Raw genomic sequence first — 13,397 nt, 5'->3', positions numbered from 1 at the left:
TAGGCAAGGCAAACACAAGTCTAGATTAAACAGATACTGACTGACATGGCCCCTCACCTTGGGTCGACCCAAACCCCTCCTGAAACGCTTGGAGGTCCCACCTCTTACCCTCCCCAGCTCCTGCTCTCACAAGACTAATGAGACGGGACTGGATTCACTTCCTGCCCAAGCGCAGTGGGCACCCTTGGCTGACATGCACCTGGAGGGGGGGGAGGAAACAGCCAGCAGTGGCCAGAGCCTCCCAAGCCCAGGGAGCCGGTGGGCACCTAGCAGACACCCCTGCCTCCGCAGACTGGCCCGGCTCAGCAGCTCTTTGAAGTCAACAAAGTAAGGTTTTCAAATCCTAAAAGGCTTCTGAAGTCCCTTTTAATCTGTCTGCCATTTTGTTTCGTCTGCTCAGCTCAAGTCAAGGGGAACTTGACATTTGGAATACTAACTGCAAATAATCCCACGCCAAGGACAGGGCCTGGCATGCTGCAGTGTCAGCATGTGGCTCACAAGGATGGTGGGGACGCTCCAGACACTCCAGCTATCCGCACAGGGCTCCAGAAAGCACATGTTGAGTCTTGCCCCTCAGCCACCTGCACGGGGACCACCCGGAACTGTCAGCTACCCCAAGGGCAGGGCTGTAGCTAATTCACTGGCTTCCTAAACACTCCGCCCAGGGTGTGGCTGAGAAGAGATGCGATGTCAGGCGCTATGTTGGTAGAACCTACGTTGGATAGATGAACACACACCGACAGTGGAAGAAGGAGCCCTGAATCAGTATTCTGCACACTCTAGGCGTCAGCCCCTGCTCCAGAGCAGCCAGAACACGGTGGGCTGCTCCATGTGGAGCGCTCTGCTTCTCTGCACTCCTACTTTGCAACAGCTCTCACAGTTGGTCTTAACAGTGGGATCTGCCAGCAACCCTTCCACCCCTGGGCCACACAGCTCAGTCATCAGGATACACAGGTAGGAGCACATGTCCGGCCCAGTCAGGCACACTGGAGGCCCAGTGCGTGGGCCAGGCCAGGCCCCAGGGCAGGGGGAGCTGGTTGCCTTGCTGCTGCTGTGCGATGACCCATTCTGGCCCGCACATTTAAGAAGGGGTGCAGGAAGTGCCAAGAGGCCAGGGGAGGCAGAGACTTCAGAAGAGCAGGCTTGAGGTGGCCAAAGCCAAGCTCCAATCCCCAACCTCGGAAGCAACAAGGGCTTGGCTGTCACAGCATTTTTTTTTCAAACTTTTCAAAGACAGAGAGCCCTAGGGGTATAAAAGTAAAATCTTAAGACCTCAAATGAGTAACAAGATAAGACATAATGACTAAAACCACCCGTAACGTCATGTATGTATACAAAGCTCAACAGCAAATAAATCCAAAGTACATAATTGAAACCTCTTGTCCCTCAATTCAGTCAGCTACCGCAACTCATTGCCTCCTCCAGGAAGCCGCCTCTGACCACCCCGTGGGATCCAGGCACCCCTCTGCTGTGTTCCCACAGCCCCTGTACCCCTACTAAGACGGCACTGGATCCCAGTACCTCCAACAGTGCCTGGCACACATGCTTGGCTTCCATACGCTAAATTGAATTTCCCTTCCATTGGCCCGAATGGACTATAAAATCCCTGAGGAACAATACTTTATTCGACTTCACTTTGCAAGTACCTGGAAAAAGATCTAGCATGTCTCTCAAACTGAAAAACCATCTGTTGAATAAGCAGGGAGTGGATGAGCACATGGCTTGTCGCCTATGAGGCCCCTCCACCCCAGGGAGGAGTCTGAAGAGCCCTGGAAAATCTAAACCCTAAGAAGACAACTCCCAACCATCTGGGGTGACTGCACGGTCACTCTGGGTCCCTCCGCCTTTGGAGAAATACATACACCAAGGGATGTGAGCCTGAGTTTCCATGCAGACTCAGGCAGCAAAGGGAGTTCTCTCTGCCAGCTGAGGCTAAACAGGGACCCAACTGCAAACATCCAGAAACGCCGATCGTGACGTGAACAACGTAAAAATAGCTCCTGGATCTCTTGCCCCCACCCTTCTCCCCAGCCACACAAAGGGCAGAATTAAGGGACACCCTAACAAGCCTTAGCTTGTTCCAGCACAGACAGCCCCAGCCTCCAGCATTTGCACCAGCTGCCGGGAGCCAACAGGGGATTCCAAATTACGTTTTAATTACCACAATTTTTCACAGGTACCTGAAACCAGACCGTGACAACGGTGCAAGAAATCCAGAAGGATGATGCATGAGGTCCATGTTATGAGCTAGTCTTATACACACACCCCATTCCCCCACACCTGTCCTTTCATGGGCACTTTACAGTTTGCAGAACACTCAGAGGCCCTCTCTCCCCCACAGGCTCTGGATTAAGACAACATGGTTTAATTCCAGCCTTTGAAGTACAGTGCCCTCCACAGAGACCCTGGATTACAAAAAGGGGGCAGGGGAGGGATTAGGGGTTTGGTGATACAATTCTTATCCCACAGGGTTACTAGGAATATTAAAGACCAATAGAAAGCATAGTTGAGAGTTTTAAAAAGCAAGCATCTATTTAGGATAATTCAGCCAGTGGATGGGCAAACAGTGGATATCTAACAGACATTCTCAGTGTGGACGTGCCTATGCCATTAGCAGTTAGGAGAGTGAGCTCTGGAATTAATCTGCTTACATTTGAATCTAGGCTCTGCAACATTTTAGCTGTGGGATCTTGGGCAAGTTAATTAACCTTTCTGGGCCTGAGTTTCATCAACTGGAAAATAAGGATGATAGTAGTAATTACTGCACAAGATCACATGAGTCCAACGAAACAAACACAAGTGAAATATGCGCAGGTGCCCAGCCCTGGCACACAGTAAGCCCTCAAAAAAAATTAACGGGGGAGAAGGGAATTGCAAGTGCCTTACAAAAGGGAAAGGCAAAACGCATGGTTCAGCATTTAGCTCCCGATTCAGGCAGACATCAGAAGCGAGCTCTGGGAGGCAGGGTGGCCTGGGGAGCAGGGCTCATGGCTCTCCTGCTCTAGTTCTATCTTAACACTCACATCCTTCTTCCTCCACCGAGAGAATAAGCGCCTGCAAGGAAGGGACTGTGTCGTGTTGCTTTCTGGTAAGCCCTCGGGTCCCTGACATGTGACAGGCATAAAACTTCTGCTCGGTCAATATTTACAAAATTAATTGAACAAATTAATTTATCTCTCTTGCCTCTGTGCATTCCAGATATCAGAAAGGAGCAGACTGCACAAAGAAAGTCCTCTACAGGTGGCTTGTGTCTTTGCCACGGTGGTAATATTTGCGAAGGGAGTCGGCGTCCGCGTGCGTGCCAGAGGGCCGGCCCACGACACGGCTGTCAGCTGCCGTGGGGAAGCAGAGGTGCCTCCTCCCAGAGGCCCGGGGGCTGTGCTCTCAGCAGTGCTGAGCCTCATCAAGCCCACCCACGTCTCCAAATTGTGGGAACTTCCCCTATGCAAGCAGCGGGGGGAGGGGGCCAAAGAGGCAAGTGGCTCCCACTGAAACCCCAGAAGAAAGCCTGCAGGCAGTGAGGAGCAAGGACATGTTTTATTTTTAGCTACAAATGATGGAAAGTTACTCCTGGAATGGTACAAATTCTGCTTCATCACCCTCAGTACCTTTCCAGGAGCTCCAGTGGCCTCCCAGGGAAACCACGACTGACTGACGGGGGCAGAGAGGACTCTCAGGTTCTCTCAGAGCGGGTGGGGGAGGACAGTGAAGGTGAGACCGGGGGAGGGAGCAAAGGTGGTCCCCATGAACCACCAGTCCCGCCAGCCCAGCCAGACAGAGGCAGCGGAGGCTCCTACAGGTAAGTAGCTACCACTCCAGGGGCTGGCAGGAGGCTGGGGGTCCCCACCAGAGCCAATCCAAGAGCCAAGGCCGTCACTGACCCCTCTCTGCTTGCTGGGAGGCACCAGGCTACGGAATCAGAAAGACTGGAGCTGTGAAGCCACCTCTGCTGTGTTCCGAAGCAAGCAACAAAGATCGCCGGCCTCCGTGCCCTCAACCACACATCGGTGCTCCACAAGGGAGCCCGACACACAGCAAATGAGGCGATGCCCACCGAGGACGCCTCTGGTCCCTGGCGCCTGAGTCACTACTTTCAACAATTAAACTGGGGCCCAAATAAAGGTCTTCAAAGGCTCTGCTGTGTGGTCTTGGCCAAGTCCTTTCTGTTCTCTGGGCTCCACGTCTTCCTACCCACAGAGGGAAAGGCCGGCCGGGACAACCTTCAAGATGTACCAGCTCTGGGATGCTGCACCTTGGCCTAGTGGACTGTTGGCAGAAGTCTCCCCCTTTCGAGTATTGGGGGCCCCACTCTGAAACCACATCCTGACCTCACAGTGGGCCACACCTCTAGAAATATTAGGAAATCGCAGTGAATTCTGATTTCAATGCTTATTCCCTTCACCCTCAACCAAACTGCACCCATGGGCCAAACAGAATAGATCCTGACCAGCATCCATCCCCCGAGGGTTTACTACCCACTTACCGTGCAGTGCTGGGCAATGAGTATTTAGCAAACAGGACAGACCAGTCCCCTGCCTTCCCCAAGCTTAACTGCTAAATGCTGTAAAATGTAAGTTAATTCTTTTATTATGCTTGTGGTAAGAGCTACAGGGAGCGTACCCATCCAGAGCCGTGGGGGACACAGCTGGAGGACTGATCACACGGGGTCAGGAAATGCCCTTTAGGCCGAGACCTGAAACAGGAGCAGGTGCTAACCTGAAGACCAGGGCCAAAGAGAAAGAGAGGGGAGGGACGCACCTTCCAGGCAGAGGGAACAGCATGTACAAAGGCACGTCCGAGACACCAAGAGAAGACCAGTGTAACTTGAGGACAAAAAGGGAGACCAAATTGCCAAAGTTGGGCTGGCAAGGTCGGCTTTCAAATGTGGACTGCCACCACACTGAGTGAGGCCTCCTCCATACCCCCGCCCAGGGGTTTCCTGGAACTTCTGGATTTGGGTAAAGATTCCCTGCGCAGACTGAGCCAGGAGACAGAGGGCCCAGGGCACAGCAAAGCAGGGCCCACTGGGGCTCCAAAATCCAGGCACAGTGAACTGACACGTACATGGAGAAGGACCCTCCTCAAACACCTTCTCGTTTTTCTAAGGTTTTGCTCCATCCCTGCCCCACGCTTCCACTTGTTCTGCTTCATGTGTTATTTGTATTTATTTATTTTTAAACTGGGGCCTGCTTACGGTCAGGTTAATGCATTTTTAAAAAGAAAGCCTTGAATGTGCTGTGGCCGCCCTCAGAGGAGAGGGGCGGATCAATGGCCTCTTAGGCCTGCTTCCCCTGCCACCAGCAGGCCAGAGAGACGGGGCGCCCGGGCAGGCCCCTGCTCCTGCAAAGTGGGCCTGAGAGCAAGGCTGACCCCCTCCCATCCCAGGCCCCTCGGAGGGCCACACCCTGCCCTGCACCACTCCCAGTAAAACCCAGGAAACAGGAGCAGACTCTGTAAGGGAGAGAACCCTGGGCAGAGTCTAAAGACTTCAGTTCAAAGCTCGGCGCAGCCTCTTGGCAGCCTTGAAGTCTTGGACAGGACATTTCTCCTGCCTGGACCTCAGTTTGCTCAACTAAAAAGTGGGGACCTCTCTAAAAACGGAGTGAAGTAACGGGAAAAGGGATCTGAAATGCTGCTGACCAGCACCCCAAGGACCCCCACCCATCTCTCAGGCGGCAGGCCCCGCCCGGTAGACCAGGCGCTCTCGGGGCTGAGCAGATCACCCCCTGCTGTCACAGGTCCTCCGTGCCCCGCCTCGGCCCTCCCCCTGGTGAGCTGGCACGCTCCAAGCTCCTCAAGTGAGAACCCTCCCCGCGCCCACGACAGATGGGGCGTCCTAAAATACAGCGTGTGGATCAGGTTTCGTGACTAGCAGCACACGCCAGCCGGGACACTCTGAGAACCCGGCCGGTTTTCAGGAAGAGGATTTTACACATTTCCCAGGATTGCGGATCTGCGCTCGCCTCCGCCCGCCCGCACGCTTGGGAGCCCGGATCCCGCACCAGGAGGATCCTCAGGATAGGCGGGGGCCTGGGGGAGGGTGAGCCCCGCAATCAGCAGGCGGGCTGTGCCCCAGCCCTCTGCTGCTTTTCCTGCCATGATGACCGCGCACTAGCACCCCTCGCTGCCAGTGCATCCCTCGCTGCCAGTCAGGGGCTTGGCACCCGCCTTAGAGCCACACGCCTGCATTCCAATCCTGACTCTCGCTATCCGACCTCAGGCACGGCACTTCACCTCTCTGAGCTTCAGTCTTCTCCTCTGTGAAATGACCCCTCACTGGGTCATGGTGAGGTGACAACTGGGTGAACAACCTAATGTGAGCGACTACGACAACTGCCGTCATTGTCACATGGCATAACTGTCAGGTAACTACGTATCACTGCCAGTAACCTACAGAAAGCAAAAAGGGACACTGAGAGGCCATCCCAGCCGTGGGGGCCACCCAGTGGTGGGGGCATGTCTGTCTCTGAAGGGCCTCAGGGATGGCTTCAAAGGGTCTGCAAACCCCTGGACTTACTCTGCACAGCTATTTGTACATGTGACATGCAGTGTTCAGAGAGTGGCATCAGACTTTACCAGTCTCACAGGGATCTATGGTCCCATGAAGGTTGAAAACCACAGCTCCAGGGGCCGGCCCTGTTGCCTAGTGGTTAAGTCTGGCATGTTCCACTTCAGCGGCCCTGGTTCGCGGACCTACACCACTCATCAGCCATGCTGTGGCAGCAACCCACATACAAAACAGAGGAAGACTGGCACAGACGCTAGCTCAGGGCTGATCTTCCTGACGCAAAATAGAGGAAGATGGCAACAGCTGCTACCTCAGAACGAGTCTTCCTCACACACACACACACCCCCACACACACAAAAAACACAAAACCAGAGCTCCACACCACCTTGTCTGCTCGATACACACGAGGTGCCCCTGGCAGAGCAGTCCTGGACTCTAGGATTTGGAGCAAGGGTTACATCCCATTGCCCCCTCCCCAAGGGAAAGGAACCGGTTCTTGGCAACATCAGTTACAAAGAGCTCCCCGCTGGAGGAGGGAGCTGGGAGGCCACAGGCGGTGAGGTGTGTGGGCCAGCCTCCTGGAAGGGAAGCCACATGTTACGCAGGCTCTGGAATCTCAGAAGGGGACATGCAGCTCGGCCAACAGAGGATGGTGGTCTGCACTTCCAATGGCTCTGAGAAGACCAGGAGGAAGAAGAGAGACGGTGGCAGGAAGCTGGGTACCTGGAGCTAGGAAGCACACAGCGGGAGGGGCACGATGGCCAACGGCTGTCTTCGGGGGGGTGCCTGGGCTCCACTAGCCATGTGGACCGCTATCACTCCACTGCACCTGACCTCCTGAGGGCAGGGACTTGTTTAGAAAATAAGTCATATCAACAACATATAATCAGGGTATTAACAATACTCATCTTTGGACAATAGAAGTGCCAGAATTTTGTTTATGTTTATTATCTAATTTCCTTCACAATGAACACACATCCATACACTTCTTTGGAAATAAGACATGAAACTAACCTACTGACAAAGCTACACATGTAAGGCACACAATCAGGCTCGGCATTAGATATACTTATGCCTCTGCCCCACGCAGGCCCTGGAAAGCCCACTCTGGGAATGGGCGATCAAGCCCCTCCCAGAAAGGTACCATTCTGGGGACAGAGTGGGGAGATGGAAGTACGTTCAGGATACTTCCCTGGACCCTCTGTGGTTTGGTCACTGATGGACACAAATGTGCTCTGCCCCCCTGTAATGAGTGAGAGAAAGGGCGGTGGATCTAGTTGACTCAGCGTTCCTTCAGAGCGGTGAAGGCCTTGTAAAGAGACGAAAGAACTGGGGAAAACGCCTAATCGATTTTCTTCTCTTTTTTGGTTGAGGGGGGCGTGGACGGGAGGAGAGCGAGGAGGGGTGGAGAACACAGCGAGCCCCCAACTCCCTGAGTGCGTGCCGCCTGCAGCCAGCGCTCTGAGTCCACACGCACGCAGCTGTAAATTTCACCTGACGCGTGTGGTTTTCAGTCCCAGTGCTTTGAGGCTACACATAAGCCAGACTTCCTATTTATATTACACTGGTTTTCACCAACACAATAGCTACAAATGCCTTCTACTCCACTCGCGTCATCTGCGTGGAAGTCCCTCTCAGACAAGGGAGGCTGTCAAGTCATGGGAGGAATTCTCGCACGTGGCGAGTGGACCAGGACTAGTTCCTCCAGCCTGTACGGAAGACTCGGTGAGGGAAACACGGGGCAGGGCCGAGCCACGAGACGCTAACCCACACTCAATTCTTCATGTTTATCCACAGCAAAAACACAAGAGCCCTATAAAAACATCCTTACTGATGCTACACAGTACATGCCCTTCCAATTAAACAGCTCCTTGCCACCAAAGCTGCCTAGAACAGACGACACCAAGAAGCACACTTCCAACACTTCTGAGGCCCACCCTCATGTGCAGGGAGGAAACTAAGGCACTGAAAGAACCTCCAGATCCAGCGGCTCCAGCCACCTTCCCCATCACCTTCCAGAAGGCAAGGGGAGTAAATCCTGGCTTGACTGAGTTGACCTCAAAATTAATAGGGCAGGAAGGAAAAGTCTGTCTGTATTTCTAAGATTATCTCCAAAGCACTGGCATGAATGTTTCCTTTAAGCTTTCTTTTAAAAACCCTGGCTTCCATTTAAGTATCTTCTCACCATAAAGGCCAGGCATGTCTCATCTCTGTGCAGGGCCAAGCCCAGAGCCGGGCACATGGTGGATTCCCATCCTAAGTTTATTGACTGAAAATACAGGGTCAATTAGGATCTTTAAGGCTCCTTATACAGGATTTGAACACAGTCTCTGTATTTGGAGCCCAGCACTGTCACCCTGTGTTATGGGTTGAATTGTGTCCCCCTAAAAGATACGTTCAAGCCCTAACCCCCAGTACCTGTGAATGTCACCTTATTTGGAAATAGATCCTTTGCAGATGTAATAAGTAAAGATGAGGTCATGCTGGACTAGCATGGGCCCTAATGCAATGACTAGTGTCCCTATAAAATAAGGGATATTTGGGAACAGAGACCCAAGGGAGAACGCCATGTGATGACAGAAGCAGAGACTGGAGTGATGCAAGCCTAGGAAGGCCGAGGATGGCCAGGAACACCAGAAAGGAAGAGAAAGGCACAGAACAGATTCTCCTCTAGGGCCTTCAGAGGGAACACAGCCCTGCCAACACCTTGATTTTGGACTTCCAGCCTTCACAACTGCCAGGGAATAAATTTCTATTGTTTAAAGCCACTCATCTGTGGTACTCTGTTACTGCAAACAGCACTCACTAATATACCCCAAAGTGTTTCCCACCCCCAGCTCGCTCTCACCCACCCACCCTCCTCCTCTGCACTGCTCCCAGTTTAGGGTTACATGACCCACCTCCACGTCCGTGCAACCACCCATGACTTTCCACCAACACCATCTGGGACAGGTCAGAGTCCCCATCCCTGTCTGGGTCATGGCAACACAAGCTCTGCCCCTTGGCCTGCCAGCTGAGAACAGCCAAGGAGAGTCCGAGGAAAGGCACAAGGTGTTGGGAAATACATAGAAGATGTGTGGGAGGTGGGTTGAAACTAGTAGAGTTCGCGAAGAGTTGGCAGAAACAGGGAGAGAAAAGGAGAAAATTCAAAAAGGAACTTGAAGGTCAAGGGCACAGACAAGAGACAAAGAAAGTCAAGCTGGTCTCCCCTGCCCTCCGTGGCCAGCCACAAGCTTCTAGCTCCCCCTCCAACCCACCTGATGCCTGCCTGGAACTTTACTCCAAGAGTCTGTCAAGCAGGTTAACCCCCGGAGAACTGTCGACCCACACAGCTGTTGCACTTTGAGCTTCTACACAGAATTCGCTTCCGTCCAGGGGCTGGGCTTTATTTGTTTTCGATTTTCAATACCTGGAACTTCGTGGGGCCAAGTCAACATTGGATGGCCAAGGAGCTGGCCAGACAGATGCATGTGGCTCAAGGTTCCACACCTCGCCTCTGCCAGCTCAAGGAGCAGAGTCAGCAGGGGTCCTGGGGCAGAAGGGCAGGCGCGTCTCACACAACTCAGGTGGTAGCACGAACGTGCCTGGAGCAGCAAGGGCAGGGGACTGACAGGAGTCACTGAGAAAGTGGGTGGCCTTTAAATCTCACCTCCACGTATCTAAACCACCAGACACAGAGGCATCCTCCAGCAGTGGCAGTGACAGGGGATAACACAGATCTAGCTGGTTACAGACCACACCAGGACCTTGTACCATGATCTCCCTAGGCTCTGGCACTCACTCGCACTCAGAGCAAGTCACCAAATTGAAGCCAGCCTCAAACGACAGGGACAGCGCTCAAGAGGCAGCCCAGTATCTTGGTGAGAACCTGGGCCAGACTGGAAACCCAGCTCCACTGCCTGCAGGCTGTATGGCATTCACCCGGCCAGTAAGGATTCATTGAGCACCTACTATGTGCTCTCAGCGGCCTCATCTGCAAAAATGGAGTGACAATACCTGCCTTAACAAAGCTTTTCTGAGGATGGAATGTGATGGCAAACATAAAATGCCCAGCACAACGCTGGGCACACTTAAAAGAGCCAAGATGAAGGAGAGACCAGAATTCTTTTGGTCCTGTCTTCCAAATCAGAGCTTGAGACCCAAGGTCTACAAGAGATTTCTGTACCACCCATTAGAGCATCAGCCCCTCGAGGACAGGCAGGGTGACCATCCGTGTGGTTCCCGGCTGCGGTCCCAGCACCTGCAACAGCACCCAGCACGTGCAAAGCACTCAGACATCTGTGAGATGAACAGAACAACTGCCGGGTACCCAAGGACCCAACGCTGCATGCAGAAGCATAGAAACTGCCACCACATACTGAACATCCTGGGAACGAAAGGACAAAATCTCAGGTGATAAAAGTCGTCAGCCCTGCCCCCAGCCAAGGAACAAAAGGGCCAGGTGCCCACTGATTCCCCCCAAATGAAACCAAATTAAAAGAGGAGAGCAGCACAGAGGAGCCTCCAGCTTCAGCCTCAGAGCAACACCCTGGCTCCTCTTGGAGAAAGCAGGTAAAGCGTTAGTGTCACCTCAGCTGTCTTCAAAAACAAGGGCTGGGGTCACACGAGAGGGGTAGCTAATGAGGAAACAGGTGTGGAAGGGCCAGAAAAACATATCAAAATCATTATTTTGCAGATGTCTTTTTCAAGAGATGGCTCCCACTTCAGTCAGGATTCACAGCAACGTCATCTTTCTTAACCTCCTTCTCTTCTACCCATTTCCATTTCAGCTTCAAACACACCTGGCAAGTGTCCTGGAACCCATAACACAAATTGCTGGCCATCTGGAGGCCCCTGGTGTGTCACCCATCCAGGGTCCCTTCAGCACAGCTATTGGCTGTCACTCCAACTTTTCTGCCGAGGTTAAACCTCACCAAAACCCAACCCTAGGTATTTAAGCAGAAACACCTTTAGCATTTCCAACCCTATTGGCTGTGCCTCACCTGCCACTCCCAATCTAGGACTGTTCAGACCCACTAAGATATATGACTTAGCATCCATGTGGAAAGGCATTAGAGCAGAGGGACAGTCTGAAGACTTGGGAATCTGAAAGCTGATCCACCACCTTCCTTAGGTGTGTGACTGGAGGACAGGCTGCTTACCTAACTCTGAGCTCGACTTCCACCATCCATAAAAACAGGCATGTATAATAACAGCACCTCCCAAGGGGGTTGTTGTAGGGGACTCAAGGAAAGAACATGAGAACGGGCGCTAAATGATTCTCTTTTCAAGTGCAGTACCAATGCTGTGAAGAGGAACCCCAGTCTTCTCTTCCTTGCCAGTGGAGAACGGACTAAAGGACAAGCGAGGAAACGGTGCCCAGCACAGGGGAGCCCTGCAACACAGACACCATCCTGATTTCCTGCAGCGATTAACAGGTCCAAGAAGGCTGTGGTGCGATTCACGAGGGCCACAGCCAAGAGAGGCTGACACGCGTCCGGCCTTCGGATGGCTCCTAGGACTGTGTGCAACCCTCGTTTGGCTGAGCATCTCGACAACAAGTAATTTTCTAATTGACTCATTAGCACTCCAGTCAACCACTACTCTAGACACAAAGGGCCCTGCTTGGGGCTGAATGCCTGAGCTGGGATGCTGAGCTGAAGGGACCACTCCTGCTGCGGGTTAGCACAGCCCAGGGGCGGCACAGGGAACCCCACATGGAGACCCTCCAAAACCCACACCAAGACAGGAAAAATACTCCGCGTCTAGCAACAGAGACAGAGCCTACAGAGATCCTTAAATGCTATCTTTTGTAATGAGAATTTTCTGACTGGAACACGATTATGCAAAAATGTGAAACAAAAAAGGAGGAAAACAGCCTGAAAGGAAATCATCCCCCCAAAAAGTTAGCACAAAGGTACTTTTGGTGGTGGAAGGAGAGGCGACTCTTTCTTCTTTCTACTTTTCAAAATGAGCACGCACAGGACACATGATTTCTTCAGTGTCCTCAGGTGTAAAGCCACAGTGATTACACTCAATTCCCAGGGTTACTGTGAGGATGAAATTGGATCATGTATGAAACAAGCAGAGCCTGAGAGCTGTGGGCGCTGGATGGTGCGCCAGACCTGCCCACCAGCTCAGCGACTCGTGGGCCCACTGCCTCTCGGGCCAAGAATCAAAGTTACCCTCAGGGAGGTTATAAATTACGCCTGTCACCTGTGAAATGTTGAAGCCACAAGTGCTAAAATTCACAGATGTCAAGAGCAATGCTGTAATAATTGAAAGATAAATCAAGCTTTAAAAACCATGTTCCTTCGTTGTTCTATACTCCTTTGGTGTGTAGGATAGTCATACAAGACAGACCAGTCAATAGGAAGGAACCTCCAGCAGATACTCTAAGGGAAGGATCAGAAACTTCGCTGGGCCCTCACGAGATTCAGGAGCTGCACGCTACCTGCACACCCAGCTGTAGAAAAGTCCTCAAATGTAGCATGGCATTTTGGAAGGACTCCTCCTAACTCAATCCAGCCTGAGTCAGCACTCTCCTCTACTCAGCCATCCAGCCATCCACCCAACCCACCCACCCATCCATCCAAGCATCTCTAAGTTTACTCTCCATAAAATACTCCTGGTGAGCCAAGAAGCAGTGGGAACTCCCAGCAAAGTACCAGGCTTCCTTATCATGAAAGATAAAACATATCAAGTACTGCAGTCTGCACAGCCTTGGGCTAGACAGGGCTCAAGGTACATGAAAGCACCGAAGGCCTAGAGACGCTAGTTTGCTCATCAAAGCCCAAAACTTCAGAACTAGCAAGGACACCTTAGGAAGCTCGAAGGAAAGTGATTCAAGTCCTACTTCACCTAGCAAGGAATTATCTTGTTGCCCCAGGAAGTGGCCTTCTCCAGAAAA

At 52.4% G+C, this 13,397-nt stretch overlaps 1 protein-coding gene across 3 annotated transcripts in view; it reads right to left on the bottom strand.

Annotated features, from left to right (window-relative positions):
* Nucleotides 1–13,397, bottom strand: part of SSBP3 (single stranded DNA binding protein 3) — a 162,129-nt gene that overhangs the window by 98,099 nt on the left and 50,633 nt on the right. The window lies entirely within an intron of this gene.

The sequence above is a fragment of the Equus asinus genome, chromosome 5, assembly GCF_041296235.1.
Source record: "Equus asinus isolate D_3611 breed Donkey chromosome 5, EquAss-T2T_v2, whole genome shotgun sequence".
Lineage (NCBI taxonomy): Eukaryota > Metazoa > Chordata > Mammalia > Perissodactyla > Equidae > Equus > Equus asinus.
This window is presented reverse-complemented; position numbering and strand designations above follow the sequence as displayed.